The 16,478-nt window shown below is 39.5% G+C and overlaps 1 non-coding gene across 1 annotated transcript; it reads right to left on the reverse strand.

Annotated features, from left to right (window-relative positions):
• Positions 1-4,911: 4,911 nt before the first annotated feature.
• Positions 4,912-5,018, reverse strand: LOC129520388 (U6 spliceosomal RNA). The gene has a single exon (XR_008666602.1). It is a non-coding gene; the product is annotated as a U6 spliceosomal RNA (small nuclear RNA).
• Positions 5,019-16,478: the final 11,460 nt, after the last annotated feature.

Raw genomic sequence — 16,478 nt, forward strand, 5'->3', positions numbered from 1 at the left:
TTATTTCTGGTGTTTGGTGGTTAAATAAAAAAAGCTTATAAACTTAACTCCAGTGAAGAAAAAATACAACTATTTCAAATATTGATCCTGAATAATCCCTTCAAACCAGGTGGGGGCGGGGGGAGTGGAAAGACCACCTGGTGTGCAGGGAGGGAGGGACCCAGTGGGGGAGGGCTCAGGCCAACCACAGTTCTGGCTGCTGAATTGGGATAGTACATCCCCTACTCCGAGTGCCTATTTTATTGGTCACTTACCCACCTCCCATTGGATTTTAAGGACCAAGGGACAGAAAGTCAATTTGCAGGCATGTGGTTTCCAGCAATGATTCTCAGCATGTCTAGACTGCTCCGGTACTAACACTTACATCTGACATTAGGTGACTCTTCCTCTCTAGGCAGAACTTATTTTTAACATAGAAATGAATTTCAAGTAACTGTATCTGATCAATAAAAACATTACAAATATCGAAGAGGAAAACTGGCAAGGGACCCATAGTTCACTAGAGGACAACAAAATACTGATAAACACCTGAAAAGGTGTCCATTTCCAATAGTTGTCAAAGAAATGCAATTAAAACCATGAGAAACACTGTTAAGCCTTTCAGAGTAAAACAAATCTTGTTATTTGCAAATTTTAACTTTTGAAAAACCAGAATCAATTGGAAGACTATGGAACTGAGATCTCAGTCAAGTGACTGGTCACAATATTCTTATTAAAAGCATATATTTCTTCCTGAACACCCACAATAACCAGCTATAAAATACAATTGAAAACAGAGTCCATTCATAGTATCAACCAAACAACAAAATTTTAAATGTCCAGTAATTAATATAACAAGAAATGAGGGACTTGTATGAAGAAAAGCATTCTGCTTTATTGAGGGACAATGAAAACAAAAGACCCACACGTCTGAAAATATCCAGATGAATGAAAGATTTAAGTGTAAAATATGAAATCATGAAAGTCCTGAAAGAGAACATAAGTAATCATGTGATTCTGAGATAGGGAAGCCCTTCTATGAATGACCCCAAAGGCAGAAACCATTAGTGAAAAGTTAGATAAAAATGACAATATCCAAGAAAAAAGATTAGTTTCAGTGTGTTGATAAATACCATAAACCAAACTAAAAGGCAAATAATAGACTAAGTACTACAAATATTAAATATTTTCTCAATGTTAAAGGAAAACTTATTGCTGGGATTCCTTTTTGTTATGGAACATTCGTCAATATGTATTCTAAAGGAGCATTTGGGGGGAAAGCGTCAATAAGACCTGGTTAAAGTTCTTATTTCTTAGCAGTAAATAACTCTTTGGGCTTTCTTTTAGCTCCTCAAAAATTATCAAGATCTTCGGGTCCTTAATGTCCTTCACACATGCTGTTCTCTTTGCTTAAAAAATAAATATACTTTCTGTCACCACCATGAGCAGCCATGTCTCATTCTTCAAGCTTGAGCATAAATGATGTCTAATTCAAGTCATTCTTTACTTACTGTGTTTCTTAGCTCAACATGAGGATCTCCTCCATATTTATCAAAACCACACCTTGTAATTTTATTTTTTTTTATTTTTTTTTAAAAATTTTTATTTATTTATGATAGTCACAGAGAGAGAGAGAGGCAGAGACACAGGCAGAGGGAGAAGCAGGCTCCATGCACCAGGAGCCCGACGTGGGATTCGATCCCGGGTCTCCAGGATCGCGCCCTGGGCCAAAGGCAGGCGCCAAACCGCTGCGCCACCCAGGGATCCCTTTTTTTTTCTTTTTTAAATTTTTATTTATTTACACACCTTGTAATTTTAAATGTATTTGTTCATTTGGGATTCAATACAGAGTGAGATCCCTAAGGGGAGCACAGGAAGATGCCTACCTGATACACCGGCATAAAGCAGTGTTTGGTATAGAGTTTGGCGTAAGCCACCAGACAACACATGTTTGTGGGATGAATGAATAAACACTCATCTGTTGGAGATGTAAGAGAAAATGAGATAGTCTTTGGGTCCTGGTGCGGCTGACATTCTAGGAATTGATTGACTGATTGATTGAATGTATGGATAGATGAATGAATGAATGGGCTTGGATAAGCCTTTCATGGTGTTATTCTGTAAGGATTGCCTATCTGGTTTTTACATCTTCCAGGGGACCAGAACCTTGACCTGAATCATGAGGTAGGGTGCAGGTATCTTTATCTACCTTAAACCCTGCCCTAGTCAATACCCACATGCCCCAGCCCCAAATCTTGCTGGATTCAAGGAGTGCAGTCCAACAAAGAAATTATTGAGAAGGACTTTCATTTATTCCTCATGTCTTGATATTTAAGAGAGTCCAATTCATAACCCCTGCAGGATTTCTCTTTTTTTCTCTAACTCAATCCCCTCCAGTCTCACAAGAATCTAAATCATCTAAATCAATCTAGACCTTTACCAAATCCCCACTCCCCTTCTTTCCCAACTACCCCATTCCCCACCCTGCCTCGAACACACTCCCATGTCTTCTTCCACTCCTATTTAATAGGACTTAATACCTTTTTAAAATCCTTTCCATCCCCTTACCTTTTGGTCTGTGTCTCTCCTGTCTTCAGAATTTGTCTTTAACTAAGTCCAGGAATAAGCCTGACTGAGGCATTCTCCTAGGAAGATAGGGGTAGATGCAGGAGAGCAATGATCTGGAAATTACTGGAATCTCTTTGGTGGCCTGAAACGGGAGATGGAGGAGAAGAGGAATCTCACTATTTATCGTCCATAAAATTCCTACATGCCTAAACTCTTCTCGAATCCCTCCCTTCAGACCTTGTTATATCTGAACCTTGGCTGCACCCTGAGCACTCAGCTGCTCTTACTCTTCCTACATTCTCTCACTATTCTTTAAAGCCTCCAGCTCTGAAGCTTATGACATCGGATGATAATGCCAAGGAGCTCTCCTTGTTATGGACTGGTCCCTCCCTGCTTGTTTCTTGTCTATCTCTCTCTCTCTCTCATTTCTTTCTCATCTCTCTCATCTCCCAAATGTTGGAATGCTCTGGGGGCTGTGACCCCTTCTCTCTCTACACCTAATCCCTAAAGTGATATCATCTAATCCCACAGATGGCCCATTTACCCATAAGCTAATAACTCCTAAGTTAATGTCTCTGTACTCCGACCGCTCCTATACTCCAAACTCGTGTATCAAACTGCCTTCTCACCTCTCTGTCCAAATGCTTAACAAAACCCTTGATTTCCCCTATGTTAAAAATAAAACGAGAGGCCCAAAATGGAGCTGCTTACTTAGCATAAGCCCCACATCTCCAAACCAAGACTTAATTACAGTTTCAGCTCTTCCAGAAATGGAATCTTAAACCAATCAATCAGGAATCGCCTGATCAGCACTAGCTAATCTCCCTTATGCACCCCTGCCATCCCTGAAAGGAAAGTCACCTTTCAACAAGCAACCTGCTTCTTTGCCCAGTGTACCTCGTTCCCGCTCCCTTCTGCCTATGCTTCTCATTTTGTGCAGCTCCTCAGAGCTCCTTTCTATCTTCTAGACTGGATGTTGCCTAACCTATGAGTCACTGAATAAAGCTAATTAAGACACTTAGTTGAATTTTGGTTTTTGGCACCCACAAAGCACCTGTCCTTACAGTTCTTTCCATCCCAGAAAACATACCTTCCATCTTCTGTTGCTCGGCCCCCGAGTCATTCTTGACCCCTCTCTCACACATTCAACCTGTCCAATCTTGTCATTCCAGAATCTACCTGCTTCTCACCACTTCCACCGTGTCTTCCGGTGTCCAAGCCAATTCCTTTACGCCTTGATTAGGGCCATAGCCTCTGAGGCAGACATCCAGCAGCTTCTCTCCAGTGTGCTGTTTATGTCTTGGGTTAAACACAGTGTCCTCTGGGTCCTCCTGAAGCACAGAGAGCTGTGGGGTTTTCCAGCCTTACATAGTGTAGCCACTCCTGCACACCAGATGCTCTGAGCCTTTGGGTCCCTCTTCCACCATCTGCCACAGCAGTTTTGACATTTCGACTTTACTTAATTTGGGACATTGCCTTCTCTGAGTGGCATGTTAGCCCTACTGCTCAGGGCCCTTGCGGGGTGTCAGATCCTGCATCATAGGAGAACACTCCCATACCGATAAACTCCCTGTGGCAAGAGACTCAGTGTGACTCCCATGATCACGCCTGCTGGTATTCATAGTCGTGGGTGATCTTTCTCTTTGAGTGTGATCCAGGAATGTGCTGGGGTATATGTGATTACGCTGCATAAGATCGTAATATCCATCTTGCCAGAAGGCGGTCTCCTTTGCTGGCTTTGAAGAAGCAAGATGCCATGTTTTAAACCACTCTAAGGAGAGGGCCTTAGGCAAATAACTGACGGTAGCCTCTGGCAGACAGCCTCCGGCAGACAACCAGCAAGTAACCGAGGCCCTCATTACAATAGTCTGCAAGAACCTGAATCCAACCAACAACCATGTAAACTTGGAAATGGATCCTTCTCCAGCTGAACTTTCTGGTAAGATCCCACCCCTGGCTGACACCTTGATTGCAGCTTTGCAGAGGATCCAGCTAGGCTGTACTGGAACTCCTGACTGATAGGAACTGTGAGAAATAGAACGATGTATTGTTCTAAGGCACTAAGTTTGTGGTAGTTCTATTATGCAGCAATAGAAAGCTAACACGCTTACTCTCATCCAGTCTTAGGTTCTGCCCATTATCTCTCCCTTGATCTCGCACTCCCAGGATCCAGTCCCATCCACGCTCTCCCAGCTTTTATCAGTATACGCTGACCAGGTTTTACAGCTCCTTTCTTCCCTTCGTAGGCCCAGAACTTCCAAGCCAGGAGTGTATTGTCGCTTGGCCCTGGTTATTGGTTTTATTTTTTTTTTTAATTTTTTAAAGATTTATTTATTTATTTATTTGTGATAGAGATAGACAGAGAAAAATATGGAACGCTTCACAAATTTGCGTGTCATCCTTGCGCAGGGGCCATGCTAATCTTCTCTGTATCGTTCCAATTTTAGTATATGTGCTGCCGAAGCGAGCACTGGTTATTGGTTTTAACAACTATCTGTTCCATTTTGCCAGAATCTATGAGTTCTCCACCAAATCTCACCACCTCCATTCCTACCAATGTAGTTTCTGTTCCTACCAAGAAAGCGCACTTCCATTCTTCCAATCACTCAGGCCAGAAAACTGGTGTCGTCCTTGATTTTGCATTTTCTCTCATAAACCACATCCAATCACTTAGCATATATTATCAGATTTTCTTTAGAAGTGTGTGCAAAATCTGACCCTTTTCTACCAACTTTGCTGCTCCTATCCTGGCCTAAACCACCACAGTTCTCATCAGTACTTTTGCCAAGAGCCACTTCATTGGTCTTCTCATCTCAGTTTCTTCTCTACAGCCAGAGTGATCCTTTTAAAATGTAAGATCATATCTTACAATTCAACAATTTCCAGTGGTTTCCTGTTTCATCCAGAATAAAATCCAAGGTCCTTGCCAAGATTTAAGACTACCTGCTCTGGCACTCTCCAACATCTAACTTCCTCTCTTATGCTCTCTCTTACCCAAACATGCCAGCCACATGGCCTCCTTGCCAGTCCTCAGCATCCCAACAATACTGCTCCCCCTCAGTCCTTTGCAGTCCTTATTTCCTCAAAGAGAGTTAATACCCTCACCCCACCCCCACCCAGCATACACACACTTTCTCTGGGTCTCTGCCCAAATGTGCTCTGTGTACATGTCCCCTCCCCTTATCCAAAAGGTATTTCTTACCAGCCTAACCTACTCCCACCACTGTTACCCTGCTCTATTTTTCTGCACAGCATTTGCTTATTTGGTTACCTTCCCCTCCAGAATACAAGTTCTCTAAAGGCAGGTCTACTGTTCATGATGTGTCCCCAGCACCTGACATATACTGAATGCTCAGTAAGTATTCTTTTTGGGGGCACCTGGGTGGCTCAGGTCATGATCTCAGATTCCTAGGATCGAGCCCCACTCAGCGGGGAGTCCACTTCTCCCTTCCTTTCTGCCCTTCTCCTCATCCCTGCTCTCAAATAAATAAATAAAATATTTTTTTAATAAATAAAATATTTAAAAAAGAATCACAGGGGGCAACAGGTAGCAGCAGAAACTGGTACATCAGCTGCCTCTTTTTTGCAGTCTAGGGATTTCGATCTTGTATTTGTTATTGTCTTATTATCTCATTCAAAATATAGTTCTAAAACCTCATGGCTTCTACCCAGACCAACAAGGTTTATGACACGGCACAATCAAACCCCTCTTCCTTACCCATTTCCCAAATACACATCCACATCCACACCCACACTCAACTTAGCAAACAAATTCCTCACAGAACACACTAAGCCAACCAAATATATAAAAATCTATATTTACAAAAAGATTAGGAGGAGTTTATGCATTTCACAAAAGGACCCTTTGCTTTGGAAAAGGATTTACCGCAGGAATCCTTTAAATAACTAGTTCACTAAATGAGTTTAAAACAGGATTTGGCTTCAAGTATCTCTCCCAGAAAAAAAGAAGGCTATATTTATCAAATATCTACTTATGTTCCAGTCACTGGGCCTGCACCATCAGCCATTATTTTATTTTATACTGATATTCTGAGACTTAGTGAATTATACTGGGATTTATCTAGTTCTTACATTAGTGTATTTGTATCTTTTGAGTTTCTTTACTCTTTTCCAGGAAAAATATAGAAATATATAGCACGCTGGGGTCATTTAGTTTTGAGGGCAAGTAAATTTTACACACCACAAAACAAGAGAATTCTCAAAAGAAGAGAATGAGCTTTGAAATTAGCTGGCGTCATTTGGATTGTCATGTGTAAACCATGTGATCTTGGACAACTTCCTTAGGGGGTAATTTGAGTCTCAGTTTCTCTACTGATAAAAATGGACATAATGCCAACCAGCTCAGAGTGACCAGAAGAATTGAATGAGATGTATAATGAAACCTAGTCCAGTGTTTGGTACCTATTGGCAGCTTAAAGAAATGTTATTTTCTATCTCCTTTCCATGGGATATGACATATAACACTCAATGTAAAGGCATGTGAAATGCCTAAGAAAAGGAGGAAAGTATTCATTAATTACCCAGTCTGCATAACATGCTTACCATGTGCCAGGCACTGTTTAAAGCTATGGGGATACAGTGATGAACAAGACAGACCCTGTTTCTCTTAGAGCTTCCATTCTGGATAGAGAGATACTGACAATAAACAAACTAAGACAAATGAAAAATATTAGTGAGGAATGAGTGCTACACAAAGAATTAAGCCTGAATGATGTGATGGGGAGATACTGGGTAGGTTGAGTGATCTGGGGAAAGCCTTTCCCATGTGATACTTGAGCTTGGATCTGAAGAACAAGGAGTAGCCAGCTGTTTGATGGGGGGTGGGGTAGCATTCCAGGCAGAAGGACTGTAAACATAAAATCCTTCAGGCAAGAAAAGACTCACAGAACATTATGGCTAGAGCATAGCAGGTGGGCAGGAGAGTGATGCTGGCTGAGGACAGAGATGAGGAGGGGTCAGATCCTTAGGGGTTTGAATGTCAAGATAATCACAGATAAAAAGGCTAATCTCCTTAATATTTAAAGAATTCTTAGACACTGAGAAGGTAAAGGACAGCAACCCAATAGAAAAAAACAGGCAAGGGGCAGAACAGACAGTTCACAAAATAATACATGGTCTTTATATATGTATAAAGACGTGCAGCTTGACTCATAAGAAAAATACAAGTTAAAATTACATTGAGAGACCATTTTTATCCAACAGATTGACTAAAATACCAGATGTGGATGATGCATTCAGTTGGTGCAGCTATGGGAAAACAGACTTTGTTGACAGGAGTGTCAAATGGTGCACCTTCCTTCTGACAGGTGTGAGGTGACAACTCATTGTGGTTTTGATTTGCATTTCTCTGGTGATCCATGTGATACCATCTCACACCTGTCAGAATGGCTAACATAAAAAACACAGGAAACAACAAGTGTTGGCAAGCATGTGGAGAAAAAGGAACCCATGTGCACTGTTGGTGAGAATGCAATGGGTACAGCCACTGTGGAAAACAGTATGGAGGTTCCTCAAAAAATTAAAAATAGAGCTACCATATGATCCAATAATGCTGGTTATTTACCCAAAGAATATGAAAACACTAATTCAAAAAGATATGCACCCCTATGCATTATTTACAATAGCCCAAATATGGAGCAGCTCAATTATCCAACAATTGATGATCTGGTCTACATCTTCTTTATTTGGTCTAAACACACACACACACACACACACACACACACACACACACACACACAGGAATATTGCTCAGCCAAAAAAAAAAAAAAAGAAGAATGAAATCTTACCATTTGCAACAACATGGATGGATCTAGAGAGTATAATGCTAAGCAAAATAAGTTGGTCAGAGAAAGACAAATACCATACGAATTGAAGAACTGAATTCCTCATTTAAAAGGTTATTCAACAAACCAAGAAATAAATCAAGTGCTCACCAAAAGGGGCAGGTGAAACAGATTATGGTATATTTCCACAGAGTAATTCTATAAGGAAAAAGAAAAGAAAAGGAATGAGAAACTGCCTTGTATTCTGATATGGAAACAAAATATATGAAGTGAGAAAAGCAAATGCAGAACACCTACAGTGTGCTACCACTGTGTATGTGATAAAGGAGAAAATGAGATATTCTCATTTGCTTGCATTTTCTTTAAGAAACCTGAAAAACTTGTAAAAGTGATTGCCTATGTGAAAAATAAACTGGGAAGACACAGGAATAGGGGCCAGACTTACTTGTACATACTTTTTTATATCACTTAAATTTTCAAATCATCTGAATTGTATTTTTATTCAAAACTTAAAAACTAAAAAAGTGAACGACAAAAAAAATGAATAAACAAGAAAACCTATTGGCTGAGCTAAGAACCGTAAAGGCCTTGATAAGGAATTTGAAATTTATTCTGAGTGTGTCGGGAAGTTGTAAAGTTTTACATGAGGGTTTGACAAAATGTAGCATATTTTAAAGAGAATGGCCTAGAGCCACATGAGGATCATACTGTAGTGGGACAAGAGGGACACAGAGGTCTGTGAGTGGGGCAGGAGTCGGGGGTGAGGAGTGGTCTACGTGAGAGGCCAGGATGTGTTAGATCAGACTGAGGTGCAGAAGGAGAGCAGCAGAATGTGTTTTGGAAGTGAGGTCAACAGCACTTGCTGATGGATCACCCATGCGCGGTAGGAAAATAAGAGGCTTGTGCCATGAGCAATGGGGTGCAGGATGGTGCTACCAGAGCTCAGAAAGGAGTTAAAATGGCTCACAGATGGGGAGTTCCAAAGGTTCTACGGAGAAAGGTGTTTACCAGCAGAGCCACGAAGGACCTTATGATGTGAGGAGATGTTAACAGGGTGAGAAGTCCCTGCAGGTGGGTAGGAAGGGGGCCCTGGGCAGGGGGCAGGAGGAGGGCTCTCCCCTGCAGAGTAGGTGGGTCTCCTAAGAGTTGCTTCCATTTTTCTTCACTGCAGGTCAGCTTAGACCCACAGGTGTGAAATGACTTGAAACCAAATCTTATTTCTATGACATACTTCTCCTGCTTCCTACACTTCCTGCGACTGTTTCCTTGCAGTAACTAGAGTTTCTTTCACACACATTGGCATTCTGAGAATATACTGAAAGGGAAAAATCAAGCAGGCAAAATGGGGACTGGCTGGCTGGGTCAAAGTTTTGTCATTTTTGCCATTTGTTCACAACAGCTGATTTACCTTCTCTTGGAACTGTGGTGGACGAACAGTGGAATTCCCTGGAGTCCCGTTGGATGCTCCAGCATATGCTTCTACTTTTAAGGCTAATTGATAGGCTAAGAAGGTTTTGTTTTCACCTTTCCTCTTCTCTTAAGGTTTGATAACTAGATTGCCTGATGGAAAGACTCCCCGGCAGATGTTGTACTTATCTTGAATCAAGACCTGTGACCCTAGAAGTGTTTCTTTTTTTATTTATTTGAGGGAGAGAGAGATAGCATGCACAAACAGGGGGAGTGGCAGAGAGAGAGGGAGAAGCAGACTCCCCGCTGAGCAGAGAGCCCAACGCAGGGCTCCCTGAGATCATGACCTGAGCCAAAGGCAGGGGCTTAATGGACTGAGCCATTCAGGTGCCCCGAAGTTTGTGTTTCTGATGAAGAAACGACTTGAAGCTCTGTTTTCTACTTTTAGGGTATATTCTTATTATCTGGGTTGGGTTTTAATACCAATAATTCGGTCTTCACTCTTTCTACGCTTCCTTTCACCAAACAGAATCCATGTGTTTTTCTCTTTTTGAAATTCAGCATTATTTCAACACTCTTGTCCAGTGCACTGTGTTCTCTGCAGGAACTATGTCATAGGCAGTTTATGAACCAGGATGAGTAACAGACCAGCATAAGCTGCTCCACCCAAATTACTTACGAAGACTTTCAGCCTTGGATCTTTGATCGGTCAAGTGGAAGGAACCAAGTTGGGTTTTAAAGCTGAGACATTCTTGTCCTTGCCCATCCTTCTTGTACAGATGGTATGCTATAGTCTATAAAAGATCATATTCTGGGGTAAGAAAATATCGAGAATGTAAATAAAAAAGGAAGCAGAAAATGGCTGAGATGTAAGTGCGCGCGTGCGTGTGTGTGTGTGTGTGTGTGTGTGCACACTCCTGATCCTCGTTTCTTTTTTAGAATTCATGGGTGACTGGGTGGCTCAGTCTGCTTCTCCCTCTTAACCTCCCCCTGTGCTCTGCACCTCATCCTCAAATAAATAAAATCTTAAAAAAAAAGAATTCATTTCAGTCATGTGGATCTACCTGAAAGTTTTTTTTTTTTTAATGAAATCTGAGGCGGTAATTGGAGATAATTAAAAATCAATTTGAGCTATGACATTTTATGGAGAGGTGATATCATATGAGCTTGATTTTATGTGTGAAATTAAATCTGCATAAAGGGCAGTGTTCAGTTCCTCTGAAAAAGTTGAGAGAAATTTAGACACAAATGCAGCCAATATGCCCAAACTCAAACTTTAGACCATCAGCATCTATAAAATTTAAACCAGTCACTTGCACATTTTTAAACATATTGTGTTAGGGAAAAACAATGCCAAATGGGTTTGGCTTGTTTTGGAACAAAAAAAGACTTCTGCATTTGTCTTAAAAATGTTATCTAGTAATATTTCTTCACTTTACAGAATTTTTATAACCTCACAATTGGCTGGAAGAAATCAATACTAATGCTGTTTGATTAGCTGATATTAATTTTTCCATGAGCCTTTATGGGGAGGGAAGGAAGAGGAGGAGTTACAGAAATGAATTTATGTTTAGCCTACTCGGGCTGCTATATCAAATACCACAGACTGGGTGGCTTACATGACAATATTTCTTTGTCATAGTTCTGGAGGCTGGAGGTCCAGGATCAAGAAGCTTGCAGATATGTATCTGGTGAGAGAGAGCTCACTTCCTGGCTTGTAGATGTCTGTCTTCTCATTACAACCTCACATGAGTGGAAGGAGAAGCAAACTCTCTTCTGTCTCTTCTTATAAGGGCACTAATGGCATTAAAAGAGCTCCATCCTCATGACCTAGTCACCTCCCAAAAGCCCATCTCCAAACAGCATCACACTGGAGATTAGGTTTTCAACATATGAACACATGGAAGGAGATGAACATCGAGTCCCTGGCCCTCCAAATCCATGTCCTTCTCATGTGCCAAATATGTCCATTCCATCTCAACAGCCACCAAAGTTCTGACTTCAGCATCAACTCTAAAGTCCAAAGTCTCATCTAAATATCATCTAAATCATATATGAATGAGAATGGAGGTAAGTATGATTCATCCTGAGGCAAAATTCTTCTCCAGCTGTGAACCTGTGAAACCAGACAAGTTATGTGCTTCCAAAGTACAGTTGTGGGACAGGCATAGGGTAGACAATCTGAAGGGTAGCAGACTACCACCCAGAATCTGTCGAGTTCAGAACATGCCATTCCCCAAAATAAGCCACTTTGGTACATTGATTACTTTGAGCTGTAAGTACTTGAAAAACAGCACATGCAGGAAGGGACTTCTGAAGTCTCCCTTTTCTAGCTAAAGGCAGATCTTCCAAAAGGAACTCAATTTCATAAATGCTCTTCCTGAGAATTTTAACAATCAGGGTAGATTGACTCATCATGGGAGAGAGAGACTAGAAATTGACACCACACCCAGGTTTGTCACAAACTATCATACCTCTCATCTATTCTTCTAAGAGTCCATTCATCTCCCATAAAAGCAATTTGCTCTCCCCTAAGAGGCCTATTAACTCTCCTCCCCTTTCCCTTTTAAAATGGCATTTAATCCTGAATTCTAAGGCCACCACCTCTTTTCACTGGGTATATCCCATGTATAGATGAGGTACGCATGTTAATAAACGTGTTTGTTTTCCTCTGGTATATATTTTATTACAGGGATCACAGCTAAGAACTCAGGAAGGTAGAGGGAAATTTATTTTTCCTCTCCAATAATTCCCATTCCAAAAGGGATAAACAGAAAGAAGGAGGAAGGAAGGGGTTACAGGTTCCGAGCAAGTCAAAACCCTAACAAGAAAAATTGTGACATCTTAAAAACAATCCTCTTTGGCTGGATGCTCTGCCCTCCAGACCCACTAGAGTAACATCACTAATGGCTCAGCCATGTTGAACCATGAGAAGTTTGAGGTAGACCCAATATTAATCAAATATTTGTTTTTCAGACAACTTCCTTTTTCTTTTTCTTTCTCTCCCCCGCCCTTTTTTTTTTTTTTGAGAGAGAGAGAGAGAGAGAACGAGCGCATCCATGAGTGGGCAGAGGGGCAGAGGGAGAGGGGAAGAGAATCTCAAGCAGACTCTGCCGAGCATGGAGTCCAATGCTGTACTTGATCCCATGGCCTGAGATCATGACCTGAGCCAAAATCAAAACGTGAACCCTTAACCAACTGAGCCACTGAGGTGCCCTCTTTTTTTTTTTTTTTAAATAAGCTCTATGCCCAATGTGGCTCAAACTCACAAGTCCACAATCAAGAGTGGCATGCTCTATCAACTGAGTTAGCCATGTGGGCTAACACTTTTTTTTCTAAATGTTTTTAAAGAACAGGAAAAAACCAGATCTGTTTTTTCTTTTTCTTTTTTTTTTTCATATCTGTTTTTTCACAGCAAAAATTAGACAACCTATGTGTCTTATTATGGGTCATGGAATCCTTTAATACTCAAATGAAACTATGACTAGTTGTCATATGTTATGGTCCCAATGAATTAGATCTATTCCTGATGATCTATTTTAGTAATCTATTTAACTCTTCCTATTCTACTACCATACTATTTTTATTATAAGATTTTATGCTAAATGTTAATATCTGCTAAGGCCAGATCACTCACACCATTCTTTTTCAAAATCTTAATCCAATGGGAAATAAATGAACTTTTTAATAAATGCTTCTGGTGGAACTGAGTAATCATTTGGAAGAAAACAAAAATAGACCCCTATCCTCATACCATCACAAAAATATGGAATAAAGATTTAAATTTTAAAAATAAATTAATACAAGTATTAGCATATATTTTGATTTAGAACCTAAGCAAGACAGGAAACCCAGAAGCCAAGAGGAAAAGAGAAATACTCAACTACATAAAATTAAACATTTTATTTTGGCAGTATTCATTATAAGCAGAATGAATTCAAAGATCACCATAGATTAGAAACATATTTGTCATATATGATGTGTGACATTATCATATTACTAATATAGAAATAAGTAAAATACAACTCAGTAGAAAAATGGGCAAAGGAAATGTTAATGTACTTCTGGAACTGGAAAAGACTAATATATGATAACAACTTAAAACTCACTGGCAATGGGCACCTAGCTGGCTCAGTCAGTAGAGCATGTGACTCAGTATCAGGACTGTGAGTTCAAGCGCACGTTGGGTGTAGCGCTTACTGGATAAAAAACCAAAAACCTCACTGGCAATGGAGATAATACAAATTCAAATAATGTGACATAAGTTTTCAACTATCAGATTGGCAAAATACAAAATATGAAATGCTGGTAAGAATAATAGATGATATTTATTGATTAGTAGATAATATACTGAACTTTTTGTATATGGACTTATTTAATATTGATAATGCTGAGAAATAGGTTTCTTTTAAATTAAGGAAATAGCTCAGCTAGTAAATGGCAGAGCCAAGATTCAAACCCAGGCTATCTGATGCCCAGAGTGCAAGTTCTGTTTCAACATGCCGAGTGCTGATGAGGAGGCTGTGGCAGTGTGATTTGCTACAACTGTTAGAGAAAGTAATGTGGTAATAGGTATGGATATTAAAAAACTCATCCCCTTTGACTTATCATCCCCCAAATAAAAGATTCATCAGATCTGGTGTTACTGATTCTTTGACTACTTGGTAGAATTTAGCTGTAAAACCATCTGAGTTTGGCAGTGGTTTTTTTGTTTTGTTTTCTTAATTTTGTGCTGTTTCATTGTGAGTAGATTCTAAACCACTGATTTTTTCTTTTTCTTTCCTTTTTTTAAAGATTTATCTTAGAGAGGGGGGGAAAGGGCAAAGGGAGAGGGAGGAGAATCCCTGCTGAGTGCAGAGCCAGATGTGGGGCTAAATCCCAATACTCTGGGATCATGAGCTGAAATCAAGAGTTGGTGGCTTAATCAACTGAGCTGTGCGGATGCCCCTAAATCACTGATTTTCTTAATGATTAAATATCTTTCCGATTTTCTGTTGCTTCTTGAATTGTTTTTGGCAAATTAGTTTTTCCAGGAAATCATTTATTGCCATACACTAAGCTCTGGTCTCCCAGTGCCCTCTCTACCCTTTTCTTCTGGTGCTGGAACTCAGCAAACCCCTGCCCACTGCAAGTTCTGACAATCTTCAGCCTTAAGGAGGTAATTTTTCCTACATTTATTAATTCTGTGTTACCTCGGTGTTCCCATTTTGCCCTTTCAGCCATCAGGCACACTCGCTTAACCAATTCATTATGTTCATTTCCTATATTGAAATATCCAGTGTGGTTTCTGTTCCCCCAACAGGACCCGCAACAGCACATCACCACATAGCCAAGTTTTCAAATTTATTAGAATGAAGTTGTTTATGGTGATCCCTTATTTATTAAAATCTCTGCAATATCTTTTGCCTTTTCATTCCTAATGCTTGTGCTTATTTTTCTCAATTTTTGTCTATCTCTAGTAGTCTCTTAAAGTAATTACTACTTTTGAGCACTTTTCCTAACTTGCTACATTGGATATATTTCATTTTCAATGTTTCTCTTTTTTTTCCAACAAGCATTTTACAGGTATAAATTTCTCATAAATTACTGACTTGGATGCAATGTTTGAGGAGTATTTTCATTATTTTGCAAATCTACATATTTCCCAATTTCTATTAAGAGTACTTTGACTTCTAAATTATTTAGAAGTTTCAAAAAATTTAAATGTATTGAATATTTTTAAATTATCCTTTTCTTATTAACTTCTGAACTATTTGGATTGTGGTTAAAGAACTTGACCAAAAAAAAAAAAAAAAAAGAACTTGACCAGTATAATTAAGCTTTGTGATATTTGCTGAGAATTCCATTATGGTTTAATAGTAGTCAATTTTTACAAATATCCTGTATGTACAAAATTCTCAAGTTTGGGGGTACAGGATTCTGTGTATGGCCATTAGATCAAGCTTAATTGCATTGTTCAAATCTTCCATATCCAAACCTTTGTGATTTATCAACTTCTGTAAGTAATATGTTAAAATCGATGATGATGAATCTGTCAGTTTCTCTGTGACAATGGTCATTTTGCTTTAGCACACTAGAATGCAAGGACATGTATACAAAGACAACAAATGGAACAGGGGATCTTGGCAAAACCCTAAAAATAATACTTCTAAATGTCCATCACTAGTAAATTAGCTAATTGTATGAAATATTATATAGCCATTAAAAGCATGAATTTGCTTCATATCTATTAACCTAGGAGGACCATGTTCAGTGAAAAAGGCAAGTTTCAGAGTATGTATATTGTGATCCCATTTTTAGTAACAACAAAAATTCCTCCATCTGTGAACACGTTTCATATATTTGAGTTAGAAAAAAGGCAGTTAACATCACTTCCTCCATGGAGGTGCCTGGACAAGAGCACTGTTTTATTTTACTACCTTAAATGACCATATTTTATTTTGGCAACTTAAGGAAAGTCTAGTAAAAAAGTGATGATCACTACTCATAAAACCTGATAGGAAGATATGCCATCTGCAAAAGGCAAGTCACAAATGCTATGATCTTATGCATTAGAGTGATATGTACATGTTGATATGACCATAAGGAAATGACTGGGAATACACACAATAAATCAGTATTATCACCTCTAAGTGCGGATTATGGGAGCTTTTCTTCTGCTACATGTATTATTTGTATTAATTTTATACATGCATGTTAATTGTGTGTGTGCAAGAAAAC

This window comes from Nyctereutes procyonoides, unplaced genomic scaffold, assembly GCF_905146905.1.
Source record: "Nyctereutes procyonoides isolate TBG_1078 unplaced genomic scaffold, NYPRO_anot_genome, whole genome shotgun sequence".
Classification (NCBI taxonomy): Eukaryota; Metazoa; Chordata; class Mammalia; order Carnivora; family Canidae; genus Nyctereutes; species Nyctereutes procyonoides.